Source organism: Ciconia boyciana, chromosome 1, assembly GCF_034638445.1.
Source record: "Ciconia boyciana chromosome 1, ASM3463844v1, whole genome shotgun sequence".
In the NCBI taxonomy this organism is placed as follows: domain Eukaryota; kingdom Metazoa; phylum Chordata; class Aves; order Ciconiiformes; family Ciconiidae; genus Ciconia; species Ciconia boyciana.
Genome location: NC_132934.1, coordinates 27,195,023 through 27,213,916, shown reverse-complemented (window position 1 = coordinate 27,213,916; position 18,894 = coordinate 27,195,023).

The window sequence follows — 18,894 nt, the reverse complement described above, 5'->3', positions numbered from 1 at the left end:
ATAAAAGACTTGGGGAAATGACAAAGTGGTTCTCCACTGAAGAATTTCCAGTGGAGGTGGTGTCTTCACTAGAAATGTCTCCTGTGTATATAGCAGAATAGCCTAAGCAAACTTGCTTTTCTCAGTCACCTTTTGTAGAGCCCCTGCAAGTCATCCAGGCTTAATAATAACACCAGCCTTTAACCCAGATTACTAATGTGAGTTTGGCAGTGTACCAACTGCTACTATAGTAGAGTTTAGAGAATCATAGAGCAAGCTTGAGCCCGATTGTAAAATACCAAGGTGCCATATCTTGGAAATGCACCGCAAGAACATGAAATTGATTGGTAGATCTAGAAATATTGGTAAAACTCTTTATATGACATGATTAGTATCACATAAATTCTGGGGAACAAATTTTTTATTTGCCGTGTTGATATTCCAAGAAAGACAGGTAAGGAAAGAAATACTGTGTATACTCATCATGTTTATGTCTAGAGTTTATTAAGAGTTGAGAGGCTAATATTCTTTGTCCTGGTAAAAGAGAAAACAAGAAGAATGGAATAAAGGCAGTAATCCATACAGACCTTTGTTAAAGAGTTCAGTGAAGCATTTCTTAGCCTAGTCAAAAGTTAGAATGTGGTGGCAGCAGAAAATTTTAACCAAATATTTGCTGGAGAAATATTATGACAGGCTATAGACTGACAATCATGCTCATTAAATGTGCTGGGAACAAACTTTGTTTAGGAGGTTAGAAGGGGACCAGCTAATTTAGATATAGTTCTGCCTAAAAGGGAGAATTGATTGAGATGCCAAAGGTGCATTGTAGTATGGGGTGAAAGTAATCACAAAATGATAAAGTGAAGTATCCTAAGGGAAACAAGTGTGACAGAAGAACTGAAAATAATGTACTTTAAGAAGTCAAGCTTTGATAGGGAACTCAGGAAACTCATATGACAGGTCATTTCAGAAGATAATCTGAGAGATAAAGGAATGCAGCAAATCTGGCAGTTACTGAAAGAAACCATATTAATGCACAATAGCAAACTAGCTAATGCAAAAGTAAGATGGAAAGCATGGTTAGAGACCATTTTAACTACATCAGGGTATCTTCAGTGACTTGAAAAGCAAAAAGAAATCATATGAAAGGTTCCTATGTCTGTGGGTCATATAATTGCGTAAAATTAGAAAGGAAGAGCCCATACTTGTAAGGATAAATCCAGAAATGCAACAGAGCATATGAGTTTCAATCAGTAAGAGAAATAAAATAAAAAAAGGTCAGGTCCTAAAACTTCATAAGAGGACAACTAAAAGAAATACAGGTCCAAGACCAATTTGAAAAGAAGAGCAAATAACAGCTGAAGCTTTCAGTTCTTTCTTTTTTGAACTCTAGGTTGAAACTAGATTGCAAAAGTTATGTTTAACAAGAAGATGGTGATGCAGGTCTGATTCTGGAAAGAACAAGTCAAGGAATACTTTGGTGAGATAGTTGTATTTAAGTTACAAGTGCTTATTAAAATCACCTTACAGTGTTTATGGCACTGTGTGAAGAATTTGAAACATTAACGGTACTTTTATAAAATGCCTAGGATTTTATAATGAGTAGGAAAAGCATTAGAAGATTGGAAATGGAAAAAAAAATAATCATAAACCAATATTTGAAAGTGCAAAAAAAGGAGGGACAAGGGAGATGTAAACTAGTCAGCTTTGGTCCCAGAAAAGTTCTAGAATATATCATTAACTAGTTGCTACATCCATGTCACTAAAAAGTGGTTAAGAGAAATATTTAAATATTAAAGTCCTAACTTAAATTATCAATAAAAGTACATTTAAACTAAACCAAAGAAGTCTGTATGTGTGAAAGGCTAAGATGCGGACACAATGTACCCTACCATTGACCATAATGGGGCAGTGGAGCAAAGCAGACAACTGGATGCCAAGCACTGACAGAATTTTTCTCTCAACCCTCTACAACAGGGAATAAAATTATTCAGCTCTACTTAGCACTGGTGATCCTTGGTTGCGATACCACAGTCAGTTTTAGGCACCACACTTTACAAAAGAAAAAAGACTCTACAAGAGGATAATATATATGGCAAGCATATTAGAGAGTGCACGAAGCAAAAAATAATCAAATTGTCTTTGCTGGCGGCAGGAAGTGGGAAGACATAGTCTTCTAATTATAAAGGGCTGCTATGAGGAAGTAGTGAAGACAGTAGGAAAGGACAAGTAGAAATCAGTTCAATTTGTAACAAAAAAAAGTATAGATAAGATATTCATTTTCTTTTTAATGTTGTGAGGCAGTGGACCAGACTACTGCGGGATGTTATAAAACTGCTTCCACAGTGGTTTTCAAGAGCAGATTAGAAAAATATTTGTTAGGATGGCTTCACTGTAAGATGATGACCCAGGTGATTTTTCAAGGTCCCTTCTAATCTTATAGTTGTATGATTTTGCTTCACTTTTATTTTGTGTTAGCATGAGTGGAGTACATTTTGTATCTAGAATACAATAGACAGCATCAGGTGTTTTTATGCAATATATTTTATCCCACTGCTAATATTTCATTAGTGGCTGTTTACTGCAGAGGTACAATATTTAAAAAACAATCTTCAAAACAGAAAAGTCATTAAATAATAATTATAGAATTACACAGAAATAATTGTATCCAGATTTTAAAAAAGCATTTCACCTACACCGTTTCTAAACATCAGCCATTTGTTGCTACATTTACTGTTTAATTTGCGGTGCAAATTCAGAAATGCTCTACATGGTAATTGTCTCAGCCTGATGATAAAGACAGCATGTTTTTGTACTGCATACTAAATTATACTCTAAAAAAGTTCTTTTAACTATTTTAGGAGTTGTGTTGTCAGAAATTCAAATACATGATTATACAAGGCAGCTGAGTGATTAACACTGGGGCCTGAACGAAGACCGTGCAAAGACTTCTAAAATTCTGAACTACTGCAATGCAGCCATGTGACATATGTTCTCTTGTAGTTACAGAACAACATCTTCCTACTGCTAAGCCAAACATAAAAATCAAATTCCAACTTATTTCTGTCTTTAAACAAGTGTTTTTAAAGCCCTTGAAAGCCTAGGCTCAAATCCATGACATAGACCAATTATATTTCTTATATCAGAGGATTACCTTCCCAATTAAAAGGAAAAGAAAAAGGTCAGGGTATTTTTAGAAGTCTGGTTAATTGATTAAACTGCTGGCTGGCTGCTACAGTCTTACTCAGCTGCCTTCAGTAAAGCTATCAACCTTTAATTGCCAATCATTGGTTTGAAGAGTTAAAATACAACTAGCTTTACAATGCTATTCTTTGTAACTGATTTCATGCGCTGACACTTGTTGGCTGCAACTTCATTTTGAGATAACACCAAATGTGTTCAAAAATCAGCTGAAAAATTGACTTTTATGATACTAGTGGAAAAAATAGCATTTCTTAATTCAGGTTAGCATAATGAACTGTAAAATAGTGTAGCTCTTCATAAATATAGCCTGAAGACAAATGGTAGGATTCCTTTTCAGAGAAAAAAAACTGGGTATCTAGGTATCTACATCTTTAACAGGAGTCTAAGTGCTCATTAGAGTAAATAGAAATTTGAGGGGAAAAGAGTGGTGCAGTTGCCTGAACATAGGTGTCAGTACTGTTTTATATGCCATAAAGTATGCTCCTGGCCTCCAGCTGCAGCTTCGGTATGGGCTTGCGATAGAACCTGTGTCATAGGTCCCACTTTGTAGGTGCCTTAGATATGCCAGGGCATATGAATAATGTTTACTATTTCTACATCAACATAGTGATATTATTACTTCTTAAAGCTACATTTGTACCTGACAAATAAAATGTTTATCCAGACACAGGCTTTTCTTACCCTTTAATAAGATTTGATTCACCTACAAATTTATTTTTCTTATCTTTCTAACTGTTCAGAGAACTTGGGTGTTTTGGAGTTTATAAAAGGAATGTATATGTTAATATCTGTTATAGGAAGTAAATTAATTGCCTTTGAATAGTTATGCTGAGCAGAGAACTGAAGATGTGCTATTTGACTTCACATTAAAAAAAAAAGGATTTGGAAACTTAACAAAAAACTTATTTCTGTTTTCAAATGTAGTTCCTTGTGTTTTTTTTTTAAATAAATTATAAATACTTATCTTTGAATGAACAAATATTGACCTTTCAATGAGAAACCCTCCCTAACACTACTTAGATTTTGGCTGTATTTTAAAATTACATTTTAAATATTTTACCTAAAAAAATCTGTACCAGGAAAAGTAAGCAAAAAGTCTAGATGATATTTTTAAGGTTCCCATAAAAACATTAAAGTAAATTGATCAGGTTTACTGAATGTTCTGTACTTGATTTATTTCCAAGTCCTGCAGCTCCAAGGGGGAGTATTGCTAGAGTATGATTTATAGGACTCTTTTAAGAACCATAGAAATTTGATTGAGTTAAAATAAAAAATAAAATATGATAGGTATGTTCATTACTTTACCTGGCAAAAATGTGTGTGGGCTTAACAGGAAGGGGGAATTGGATAGTTTATGATCTCAGGTAAGAATATAATTTTATTGAAAGATCAACTATTTAAGTAACTTTCTGTAGGCAGCATATGTATTCAGGATCCACCCTTTAGATGTAAGACCTGATATGGAGGAAAACCAGATTTACCCATTCCTCCTGAAAGCTCCAACTTTATGAATATTGTTTGAAAGACATTGCTTAAATCCACTGTAAATAATCTGAATGTGACCCTCTATTCCTTGCTGCATTTAAGTTTTACCTGAAAAAAAACTGTGCTACTGGTTCATCTAGTGATATGATTATGAACTAGTGGCAGGACAAGGGTAGCAACTCATGACATGATGTGTTATTGTTAGTTGTTTGACTAGCACTAATGAAGAGACTAAGGTCTCTCAGTAAATGCAAATTTAAATGTATTGTACCAACTAGCTAGGCATCAAATAAACTTTTCTATTTTTAGACCTCTTCCTTTACCTTAAATTTTGTCAGTTTATCTGTTTGTGGATAATGTTTATTTCTTAGGAGGGGGAATATCCCCTTTTGTCCATGTGAAGAACAGCCAGTTTATGCAATAGTAAATAATAATAAACAATATATATAAAAATTACAAGAAGCTGAGGGGTTCCAGCTTATTTGGCATAATATTAATTTCAAATAGATGGCTGACATCATATTTGCAGCTTGGATCAAAGCTGCTGGCAGCTCTTTCTTGCAGAGGGAGCTGTGGATATGGCGTGCTAGAGAAGATGGTCAGTCCTGCTCTGCCTACTTGCAAGATTCTCCACCTTCGCCATGCATGGCCACAAACCTTAAAACCCTGTCCTCAAGTTCCTCTTCAGTAATCATGTGCTGGAAATCAATTACTTGCATATTTATGTTGGCTGATGGGGAATTTTCTATTGTTTCAACAAATATGTATAAGGATAATAATCAATAGCAGTGCCTGATAATTTGTGGTGGAATTTTGTGAGTAGGAAAAATAATGTTAATCGTTCAAATCTATATAGGATTGCTAAAAAAATAATATTTACATTTCTATGCCTCTGTATACCTCAGTATCTCAAGAGATGGCGAATATAGACATGAAAAAGATTAGAAATAAAGTATTTCGAATTAGAATTTAATAATTACTTCAGATGCTTCCTTCTTTTTTTTTCTGCAAAATCTTCTTCCATCAGTTTCCTGATTTCAATTTCTATGCAATATATTTTTAAATTTTAAATAATTTTTAAAAATTTTATTTGTAAAATTGTAAATTTGTAGAGTTGTAAAACTCTTGTGGATCAGTTTGAGTTAATTTGCTTTTGGAATAAAAGAAAAGAAATGCTACTCTATTCCATTGCATAATGAAATTATCATGGCTGGGAATCCCCAAAGCAGCCCCGAGCATGAAACAATTTCTCCCCCTTCAGGCCCACGTGCACAACTGAGCCATTCCCCTTTCCCTCCTCCTTCCATCAACTTGCTTTCCTTGAAAGCATACATAAAGGACTAAGATGAAGATTATTCTGAAATTTCCCAAATGTTGTTTTCTTTCAGATTAATGTAGTAAACAATTTTTTGCCATTTGGCACTAATGGGAACTTCAATCCTATGTAAATCTGAGGGGCAGATCCATTTAATTGCAAGGGCAGAAACCAGAAGTCTGAAATGTAATTGTTCACATTGTGTAAAGTTCCTTAGAAGTAAGTGAATATGAAATCTTGACATATGTCACATGAGCAGGGTTCACAGACTTTCTAGGAAATCAACGTACACGTTTACTTGCTTCATCTGAAATTAAAAAAACTTACTTTTGAAACATTAAGCTGTCACAATCAAGGCAGACTCAAATCACAGATCTTGATTGCTGTACTTAATACTTCTTTTCATTTGCTCCAGTTTATCTTTGCGTATCCTGTTCTGTGTGATTAAATACTCTTGATCACTCATGAGCTCATGCTGAGCCGTATCATCTCACACAAAGCATCACAAGGTAAAGCTATTCAGGATCACCACTCACAGAGAAAGCATTTGCCCCAAATTCTTCTTTTTCCACTATATCTGGACCTGTGGAGGCAACATATTTTCAAATCAAGACACAAAAAAGACTTTTTTTTTAACTAGCACTAGCAATTTATAGAAACAAGCACAATGCCCATTCTGAAAATATTTCAGTGCAATGGTTTTGTCAAAGGTCAGGAAGGGAGGTTTAACCTTCTTTTGTAGCTGAAAAGTTATGTTCTTATACTTCTTCTTACTTGACTTAATTCTTTCTCTGTGAGAAAGAAGGTCAAGAAGCAGTAAGGTCACAGGAGAAGCCAGAGGATTTGTGAAAAATATACTTTGGATCTTGGTTTATTATTGTAGTGAAAAACAAAGCTCCTGTTTGTTTTTTGTGTTTGTTTGGATTTGGGGGTTGGGTTTGGTTTGGTTTGGTTTGGTTTGGTTTGGTTTGGTTTGGTTTTTAGTAGGATTGCCTTTCTTTGAATGTCTATTATTTATTTGTGCATTTAATATCATGCAAGCATTAATAGAAGTGGGGCGTGAAATGCAAATGGACCAAGACCTGAAGCTGAGGGCAGCCTCTGTCTGCTAAGCCTGGTCACCCATGGTTGGCAATGTGGCTTTTGCTTTTCTGCCAGGCAGCAGGACAGCTTTCTCAGGAGGGGTGGAAAGGGTCAGCACTCCTTCTCCTCTGGAAGAGGCTCCTTCACCACTGGAGATGTCACCTCAGGTGTGACAACTCTGGCTTCACAGGGAGGTGAGGAAACCCTTACCTCCTAGGGTGTCACCTGCCAAGTTACTAGGTGGGCTGTGAAGAGCAGCTCTTATTCTCTCTTCCTGTGGTCTTGAATGAGTCTGGTTTTATCACTCTGCTTAGGATTGCACTGCCTCGGGGGCAATTTGGGTAGAAAAGTGCCTGAATTCTGGATTGCCACACAGGATAAATGGATCATAGGAGCCTATATTTCCAGACCAGAATGCTTTTACGGTATGTTCAGCACCTCACATTATTGGACTAGGGATGTTGCTACTCCTTTGGGTTTAGGCACTGTTGGAGAATGAGCTGTGTAGATCACGCTCTCAGATACATGTTTTGATACTGCTAAGGCTCATTTTTGATACTGCTAAGGCTCAGGGTTTGGGTTGTCTGGATTATAACCTTAATAGTGCTGTGCCTCCGATTCCTAACAGTAAAGCAGGGGTAGATATAATACTTTGCTACCTTATGTATTTTGACTGTAAACTTCTCAGGAGAGAGACTTTCTCATACTCCCAATTTGTACACTGACATTGACATTCTAAAAGTGATAGGCCCAATAAATATTGTCCACTTTTGGTACCTTATTGGTTTCATCTGGTTCCCGTGCTACAATTGATTTTCTGGTGACTGCTGCTACAATTTATTTTACCAGCAAATCAGTTGCTCTTCAAATGATGCCAGTTGTACCATATGATGCTCCCAGGAGTCTGGACTGTTTTCGCAGTTTTCTGGACAGAGTGAGTTTTGCTTAAATGATTAAATTTCCTTGACTTCATTAAATTAAGAAGTTCCTCCTGGATAACCACTTTTCTTCGTACAGTGAAAACAAAACTTCTAGCTAAACTTAGTAAGAGTAGCACCAATTCATTTTACTGTTCCACAACTGTTTTCACTAGAGCAGGAAAGAATATCCTTGCATATTTATTTCCATTTTAGGATCTAAAGTGCTGAAGTATGATTCTCAGTATTTCCTCCATGAATCATGTTTCTTTATCATAGATCTTTTTATAGCTTGCCTTTCTTATACACCATTGTAACAGTAATTTTTAATAATTTCATTTTCTAACACCACCTGCCTAAAATGAGACACCTGCTCCCCATATCTATTTCCATTCCTCTTCATTAGGTTTTTTCCTGCATGTCTTTCCTATACTATAAAAAAACCCCCAACTTTATCAAGATTTTTTTAAGTTTTTAAATAAAACTCAAATATTACCCCATTATAATTGTTGTAGTAGATATACATTTTCCTTACAGAAAGTAATGTCTTTAAAACCCCCTTCATTTATGCTTTAAGTGGCACATTCTTTTTTTGTAAATAGTCCAAATATTATATTGAAAACTATTTTTCATAATTTGTTGTCTGATATGAAATCTATTTCTAATATTTATAAATATATAGATATATTTAGACAGATAGATAAATTTAGACAGATATATTTAGACAGATATATTTAGACAGATAGATAATTTTATAAATATATTATAAATTATTATTTATAATATAAAAATTATTATAAATAATATTTATATTTATAAACTCCCCCTTTTTCTCAGACTTCTAGTTTCTCTTTCACTAATTTAGGATTAAAATATTCATTTTCATTTGCTGTAAATAATGAGCAGGGAAACAGATGTTTTCTTTTTATGATGAAACCTCATTACCTTATCATGAGTGACCCTTGTAGTAGAGTGATTATATGATATTAACAGGCTTTTTGGTTTTCTTTACATTGATTTGATTTTTATCCAGACACATTTCCTCATTGTTATAACTGAAAAAGTGATTTTTCAGTAGCCACCCAATGCTCATCACTATTCTTTGGTGCCAAAAAATACATGGTTATAGATTAGAATACTGATAATTTGACCAAATATTGGAAATATAAGTATAATGTAATTTAGTCTTAGATTTCCAAAGCAACCTATAAAACTTTCTATCCCTCTAAGGCAGATCTGAGAATTTAAACCTTAGTTCATACTTGTCATGTTCCCTATTTAAATTTAAAATCTTATTTTTCAAACCTTTGAAAACTATTTTTATGTCAAACTTATGGGTCAAAAATTGCAGTCTCAGTCATTTAAATTGAAACCTCACAATACCCCCTTTCAAATTTAGTTATTGTTTCTTTCACTTGAAAGAAAGTAGATAAGATGAAAACATATGTGCCATTTCCGTTGGATAAAACTGACCATAAAAACACTGGTGCAAAGCCACAGATATGTTTAAACTGTAAACTAATGTCATTGGTGTTGACTTGAGGGGTTATAATAATGAATTCAGACTACAGTACAATGTGAGCCTGCACTGATTTTTGCAGAATGCTAAATAGAGATTGATTGAAACCAGGGAATTTGCACATGCATTAAAACCACTACAGGTTTCAGAGTATTTCAAACTGGGCTAGGATCTTATCAGTGACAACTTACAGTTCTAGCTTCTGCATTCCCGTTGCATTTGAATTAAATATACAAAAATGTAATAGCCCATGATGTGAAATAGAAATTGATAAACATTTTGCAAATGCCTTTTCTGACTTGAGTCTCACAGATCCGATAATCTGAAACAGACTGAAAACAACCTGAATTTCTGCAGAAGAGTTAGCTAGCTATATTCCAAGAATGTGAATCTTTGAATCTCATCCAACTCACAATAAACTGATATTTTAATCACAATTTAAATATTTAGTTTATATAGTCTGGGAGTTGAACCAAAAATCATGGGTTTGGTTTATTTTTTCTTCAGTCTCCTATTGGAAGAAATATCTTTCCAGCTTAGTCAAACTGCATTCTGCTGATAAGGGGGAATATGAATGACATGCAATATTATGTCTCAGTGGAATTTTATATTAACAGATAAAACAATACATTTTGTTGAGATATTAACAAAAAGATCAAAATTAAATCTATGGAAATCCTTATGTGTAAAACCTGACTATCTGCAATATTATAAATGAAACATTGTATATAAGGATACTCAGGCATCCTATAAACCCATTTCAAGTCTGTAACCTGAGTTTCTGAAAGAAGTGTATAGTTTGTTAAACAAAACACCGCAGGGAGACAAATATTTATACCTGTCTATATAGATTTACCTATGCATGTGTATACATGTTAATATATACACATAGTTAGACAACTAAAAGGCCCATTTGTGATTAAAAAGCTCCATTTTTAGCTCTCCTGGTCTCCTAGGTACTCTGTAGCATGATGAGGATATATGTCATTAAAGAAAAAAAAGATGAAGGAATGATTAAATAAAAAGACTGACAAAAAAGAAGAAGTTCTGTTTGATTCAAAGAACTGCATAACATGCATGCAACCAGGGTAGAAAATAATGAAATGGTAGCTGAAAGATGGATATTTACAGATAAGTGGACATTGCTAGAAGAATGTTCTGTACATTGTAAACATATTAGAATCAAAGTAATGCTATCTGTGTGCTAAAATGCATTTGCTTGAGTATCAATATATTTTTCTTAGTAAGATCAACAGTTTAGACACTGATATAAGTTTCCAAACACAAAAACATTTTCTATATCTATGCTAAAAAGGTTACTTTAAACAGCATGTTTTTGGCTAAAAGGAAACACCCTTTGTGTTATGAACTCATCACCAGAGAAAATGGTCATGAGAACCCAAAAATAACATGGACTAAATAACAACATTTTCTTACCCAGTTGTAGTTTCCAGACTGGTGGAAAGTAAAAGAAATAAACAAAGAAAAAAATCCCACAAAGTTATTGTAAATGTGAAAAGTAATACAGACTGTAATTTGGTTGTAAATATGAAGCTTTAAAAATCCCATCATGAAAGCTGTTAGAAACACAGATCAGCCTTTCTGTTGTATGTACCAAAAATATTTGAGTTCTGAATGCAGCACTACATGTACAAGCATATTGGTAAGATACTTCCTTCTCTGCCTTTCCCACTCTCTCTATCCACTCCATATCTTCAGGATTATGTCTCCACATATGCTTTTTAATCTCACCTTTTTCTGTAATTGAATAGTCTCTTCTTGCTGTTGATTCAGTAGTCAGTTCCTAGCTGAAGAAGGGAGAAAATAGACACAGAATTCTTACAAATGCTGTGCTATCCATCTTCAATGGTCTACCACAGGCTTTCATTTTATCACTTTCCCCTCAACCTTTAAAACATGGCTCATATTCTCTGCTTTATATCTCATATCTAACCAGTAAAATAAATGCTGCTGCTGACTGGAACCAAAAAAGCTCTTCTTCTCTCTATGCTCTATATGTGACCATTTGTTGTGTTGCTCTTTATTTTAACCATATGCATCACAGAAGAATTGTGGACATTACACTGCCATCATTCAGCTAAACAATTACACATCTAACATGTAGGCTATCACCTCTGCTTGTATACATTAGCTCCTGCAATGAAAGATGAGGTGATCCATGGCAAGGTCATGTCCTCTGCAATGTCTGCAGGTCTCAGTACTGCACAGCTCTGCCAAAGCCCACCAGTATCATCCTGAGAATTACGACTGTGTAATTGCTAAGCCAAGCAGTGATGCCAATAGTCAAACTGTTCTGTCTCAGCATGTTTAAAACCTGTGTACTGGTTAAAGAGTGCACTGCCCTACCATTCCTTCTTTGTTGTATCATATGGCAGAGAAAAAAAATACCCACTGATTAATCCTTACTCTAACACTTGAAGTGCTTCATGTAAAAGATTATAACATGGGGCGGGGGGGGGGGGGGGAAGACTTTAAAAAGCTAAATAAAACCCTCAAAGATTCATTACGATTAAATTGACAAGCCAAACACAGAGCCCTAGCTACTGAAGGGATTGTCACTTGTACTTTTATTTGTCCTGGTTTTTAAAAATTATTTAACTGAAAAATTTCCCTTATTTATGAAGTTAGTAGAAATCTAAAAATATGGCTGTTAGGTTACCAATGTTTATCAACAATTTATCCACAAGAAAGAAAAATAACCAATATATTCTAGTTTTGCTGATCCAGAGACTGTATTTGTGATTAAAAAGAAGATGCACAGCCTTTAGTACTAAATAATGAGGACAATATTATAGCAATTGCACTGCATCATGATTGCTTCTTTGTTCAAGATACGATTGTTTTTACTATTGGGCAAGGATACTTTTCTTTTTGAAAATACTTGGACATTATGAGTATTCACCTTTGTTTTATTATACTGTGTTTTTAGAAGACTGGGTTTACTAAGGATACATTTTTTATTCTTTTTGTGTTAACACAGAAAACTGGCAAGCTAACTCCTCTTAGTGGGGGTGAACGTCAGTGACATTGATATTGGACTTTTTAGTGATAATATAGAACTTAAAAGTTTGCATCCTCATAGTTCTTGACACAGTCTTTACCCAGGCAAACTCTTTTTGTTGTCAGAGATTTGCCTGAGGATACCTGAGTAAGAACTTCTGAAGGCAGGGAACCATATGCAGTTATGATTCCTAATAGTTTAAGATTCAATAGGCTTTTGTAAATAAAAAGAATTATTTTCATTGCCTTCAACAAGATTTTGGGCAGACCTAGATGGTTACATATTTGCATAACCTTGATATCAATTCTGATAATCCCGTTGCCATTTTCCCACACTGCTGAGAAATATCAGCTTTAATATCTGCACAAACTGAAGGACACCTAGAAAGCTTTGCTGAACTTGGCCACCACATGATTTAATCTACAACATACCTTCTTCCTTCATGGTGGCAGGATGCACGAGTTTAAATGCATTATACCTCAGAGCCCTTTACTTCCTTGTGCTCATGCAGTTCATAAATAGTCCACAAGTAAATCAAGTCTCAGTGAAATTAAGATTAAAAAAAACCCAGTAAATCATGTAGCTCATCTCTGCTAATTCTGGATTGTTTCTCAAAACCAGAATTTCCAGTATACTTTTTAAAGTTCTATCTGACAGTCTTTTCACTTCTTCTGGAAACACGTTTTTGCTGTTCTGACTGAAAAGTGTGTATGTAGTATGATCTTGTATGTAATTGTTAATGAATTAGTATTTATCTGATATTCTTTTTCTCACAGCTTTCCAAAAGTGCGACAAAAATCTCACCTCAAACCCTGCCAGTGTGAATTACTTTCCTAGCTTCCAAGTCTTTTTCATCCCTAGTTCTATAAAACTATCATAACTAAAGAAATTATAAATGAGAAGGAAACCAATTAATATTAAAATTGAGAAATAAATGATAGAATATTGAGGCACAGATGGATGGGAAAATGACACTAGTTTAGGCCATGCTCAGATCATTCCTTGCTTATCTCCACAATTAAGCTTGTTAACTCATTTTGCACCAGAATATATTTTTTTCTCCAAGTACACTGCCTGAGAAGTTGCTTTGTTTTCTTTGTCATTCCCCCAGAACATGGAGCAGAGGTCATCTTTTAACATGAAGTGCATGCTTCCAGTGGGACCAATTTCTAGAAACTGAAGGGCTTGGGTGCTGATGGGGTGCTCTCTCTCTTTATTGTCAAGTAGCTAATAGCAAGTTGCTGCTCTGAGTCAGACAGTTAAACTTTTGCTAACTCCACAGCTGATTCTACACTTCCCTGCTGTCAGAGAAATTAAGTTCTCTAGAGGAAGGGAGAATAGAACCTGTGCTCTTTTTTTTATTATTATGATTATTATGTAGGTGTTTAGAAGCAGTAATAGCAGCTTGCTGCTGTTGAAAAATTCTTCAGAGCCAAGAGAAAAAAAGACAGTGTTTGCTCTAGATGCACAGCAAAGCAAAATTAAAGATCAAATACATTGCCTGAGAGCCAGGCTTTCTTTTCCATGGTTTGAGAGGTTTTATATTTCTTAAATTTCCCATGTTAGTCACAAACACTTAAGCTGACACTTTGGGCCCAATTTATTCCTGTGGATGTCACATGAGAAATATTAGCGCTTGGAGGAAAAACTTGGTTGCACTGGAGTTGCTTCATAGCCTTTCAGTCACCACAAAAATATGTGCACACTTAAAAGTGTTACTTTAGAAAACCTTGTCCTATTCTTCCAAACAATTATAAATGCTTTCCTCCCACATTTTTCTCAATGAATGCCTAGACTTGCAGTATGCTGGATCACCTTAGTGCAAAATGATAGCTGTGCACTTAGCTATGTTTTAAACCTTGAGGGATTTCTCTTTCTATGCTCTTAGATTATTCTCATTTTGATTCCTAGATTTCAGTAACATACATGAATGAATTTGCTATCAAATATTTCTTGAGAATATAGCAAAAGTGGAGCTAGAAAAATAATGTCGCTTGAAAAGGAATGCTAAAAAAGAAGTCCTGAGACAGAATGATATCCTGGGCAGTATGTTCAGATTTCCTTTCCATCTTTCTCCCCTTCCCAACATCTGTTCTCTGCCCTTTTATTTTTGCTGAAAGATGTGACATATTACAAGTGCATAATTTCAGATTTAACAAAAACTAAAAGACTATTCCTGCTTACAAGACTGTGTAGGCTAGCAGTATCCTGGGCTGCACTAGGTGGAAGGAGGTGATATTTGCCCTTTGCTCAGCATGGAGTCAGGGCAGGGAGCCACAGCAGCCTCCCCTCTGCTGGGCTGCCAGATTCGGCCCGATTCCCCTGACAATATTCGGACGCCATTTCATGAACGGTTTCTTGGGGTTTGGTGCAATAATCTTTATTTTGGTCACTACCCAGACCATAAGCTCAGCCTGAGTGTTTAACATTACCAGTGACAAAATTAACTTTGATTAAGAAATCATTTCCAGCAGGAATGCAAACAAATTCTGAAACAAGTGTTCCTGCCCTCATCCTCCAGTGCTTCCTCTCAATTTCACGTCTTATTCACGTACTTGACAGAAATCTGTACGTAATAAAGGCTCAAAGTGCTATGTTATAATTCCTGTTGGAAATCGGAGCCTCTCCAATAGTTAATTATTCTGAACTGAAATTCTGAAGGAGGTTTGTCCCTTTTTCACTAACTTTTTGGAATGCTTTTTTCCTGGTTTCAGCTGGGATAGAGTTAATTTTCTTCCTAGTAGCTGATATAGTGCTGTGTTTTGGATTTAGTATGAGAATAATGTGATAACACACTGATGTTTTAGGTGTTGCTAAGTGGTGTTTACACTGGTCAAGGACTTTTCAGCTTCCCATGCTCTGCCAGGTGCACAAGAAGCCGGGAGGGGGCACAGCCAGGACAGCTGACCCAAACTGGCCAAAGGGCTATTCCATACCATATGATGTCATGCTCAGTATAGAAACTGGGGGGAGTTGGCCAGGGAGCAGCAATTGCTGCTCAGGGACTGGCTGGGCATCGGTCAGTGGGTGGTGAGCAACTGCATTGTGTATCACTTGTTTTGTTCATTCTATTATTATTATTATTATTATTTTATCTTCCTCTGCTGTCCTATTAAACTGTCTTTATCTCAGCCCACAGGTTTTACTTTTTTTTTTCTGATTGTCTCCCCCATCCCACCGGGGTGGGGGGTGGGTGAGTGAGCGGCTATGTAGAGCTTAGTTGCCAACTGGGGTTAACACAACAGCTTTACACCATAAATAAAAATTCAATTTCCCCTTTCTTCTTACTCTCAGTAGGATTAAATAATGCTATAAAAGATAAATCAGATTCTAACTTCTCAAGCTTCTTTCTTCGCTTTAGATTTATTTATAATTTCCAAAATATATCATATTCGAACTCAAGCCTCTCTGCCCCTTCGCCATGATTGTTTTGTCCTTCCACACTGCCTCTGTCTCAGTAATAGTGGGGTAACAAAATATTTCATTTATAGATTTGTCACCACTACTTTTTCCTAAGTTCTTCATAGGAGCATGTGTTTGCACCCTGATGAATTTAAAATCTTGTCTCTTTTCTTATTAGGAAAAGTCAGGCTTCTGTTTAATTAGATTTCTTTAATTTTGCATTTTGAGGGGTAAAGATCAAGTCAAGTAGCAGTGGGGAGAAAAATAATGAGAAGAAGCATTCAAAAACTGAGAAAAGAAAGGGGAAATTCTGAGGACAGTGAGGACGGTGGAAAGACTCCATGTCTTCAAAAGAGGCAAGATGTCACCCCAGGTTACTGTTCAGAAAATATCCAGATGGTTTCCTCTGCCTTTCTTCTCTATGACTTTCTATCAGGTCATCCTCAGATAGATTCACTTCTCTATTTTTAGTTCATTCATTATTCCCTTTCATCTCCTTCTGTGGTGACTAAGGGACAGGTCTGGTGTCAGTGGAAGCAATTTGAAATTAATAGATGTGCTAAATGACCCCTTCACAGCCACATCACAAGAAAACATTTAGTGCTACTATTTATGACCTACACAGAGGATTCAAGCTCTTAAATGACTTCAAGACAAACCTATCATTTGGAGGTTACTACCACAGCTTGTCCTACACAATTACTCTCTAGGCTAGAAAGTTGTTTGTTAGTCACCAAAAAGTGGATTTTGGTTTTCAATAATTGCCATTCATAAAAATTAGTAAGATTTGCAAGTATGATTAACAACAGGTAACTCTTTAGTGCAAGTTATTGTCTCAAAAATTACTTAGAAAAACAATCTAATTCAAATATATATAATCTATACTTTGATAGCCAAATTTAATCTATGATATGTAATCTAATTAGATTTTTTATAAGATATAATACAATAAATGATATATGACATTAAATATTTAGGAAAAAATAGGGTATTATTTTCAGTAATTCTACTAGGTCCACCGATAATCTGGATTTATCAACAGATAGAAGTAAAAGTTTGTAAAAGCTCTAAATGCTATGCAGATCTTTTGATCCATTGTCCTCAGGGCACACATTCAGTGAACTCTTCTTGTATTGTATAGTTTAATACTTAGGTAAGGCTTGATCTACTTTTACTGCATTTTTCAAATTGTTTGTCCAGGTTGCCTATTTATGTGCATTTTTCAATTTATTTCATTATTTCTTTTTATCTTCCCAGAATTCCAATTCTACTTGTCTATTTTCTATACTTTTCCTGAAATGGATTTTACAGTGTATATGTTAGCTCGGATACGTAACCTTCATATTAGATAGTTCTCACAAAAAAACTCAGATGCAAACTGCACCTTGCTCCACCTGACAGATGGGCAGAAAATTCTCTTTGATCTGGGTTGCAGCCAGATTGCATCGCTACTGAGGAGTTGCACGCAGGTAAGGAGACAAACTTAGAGATAAATATCCCAATAAAGATCTGAGTATCTGATAGGAGACCCAACCATAATAGGCACGTAGAATAAACTCAGTGAGAACTCAATTTATCTTTTAACAAGTAAATTACAATTTTCTGAGCGATTGAAGAATGGCCAAAAAGAAGCTGATAAAGAAGGGAGAGTAGCACTGTAATTTGACAAGGCAAATTTGATTGGGATTTGCAGTATACCAAAAACCACAGCAGAGAACATGAAAGATGACACAAAGACAGGGAGACAGAAAAGGTACATAATGCCCAAAATCAAAGTTATATCAGAACCAGGAGATTCTAGCTGTCTGAAAATCACGCTGAATTTAATCTATGTTCAATGAAAGGACACACATCACCAGAAAGGGATTCCGATTATTCCATTTAGGCAATGATATACATCATATGATGGGACAAGTTTCTCTCCAGGTTTGTTTATCTCTCTCACTTGACTTCATAGGAGCCACCCCTACTATTTCATAAACATTAATATGGCTAAATTAAGGTGAGAAGAATCCTACTCACTCTAACAAACAGCACAATCTAGGTAATGTGCGGTGTACAAGAGAGCTTGTAAGAAGCGTCATGGATGCCTAATTCCTTAAGTTTTCCTGCTCCAGGACAGCACGCTAGGTGTCATCAAGAAGACCACAACAATATCACTGGGGAAGGTACCTTGCTCTTTTCCTCATGTGCCCTCCCCACCTCACAAAACAAAAGATAGAATCATAGACTCATAGAATCATTTAGGTTGGAAAAGACCTTTAAGATCATCGAGTCCAGCCATAAACCTAACACTGCCAAGTCCACCAATAAATTATGTCCCTAAGTGCCACATCTATGTTGGAACAGAAGACAAATGGACAACTAAACAGAAAGCAATGAGACTTCAGCTTTTAAACTGATCATTGGTGAACATGTGATGTGAGCAGCCATAAAGGTGGCCTGGTTAGAAAGGGAAAATTACTGAACAGAAGAAAATGTTTGCTGAAAAATACTGACAGAGAAATTGCCTGCAAGCCTGGGAGTTGTGAACCTGGGAACTAGGCCTTTGAACCAGAAACATCCTCGAAAAGTGCAGCCAGCCTCTTCGAAGTACAGCTGGGGTACCTAGAAACCGGACATATCCTGAGATACCATCAATAAGCTCAAAACCAAGAAACTGTAATGGCAACTTATTGTCTGAAAAAGTGGGAACAGTCTGGCAAAATAAAATTGGTCTGAAAGAATGAAAAAAAACCATCATCTACTGGCTGTTACTGGTGAAAAATCAAAATTAACAGCATCTATTAGCTGCTCAAACTTGTGATGTCCTATACCCTCTTATGATTCTGATATAAAAAGGACTTAAGTTTTATCCAAAATGGAGCCTCTCTCTCTGAGAATTTACTGTGTTGCACATACTTTTCATTTCCTAAACAGGTTGAACTCTCTGCACAAACTTTCTACAAGTTCTTGGACTCTCATCAGG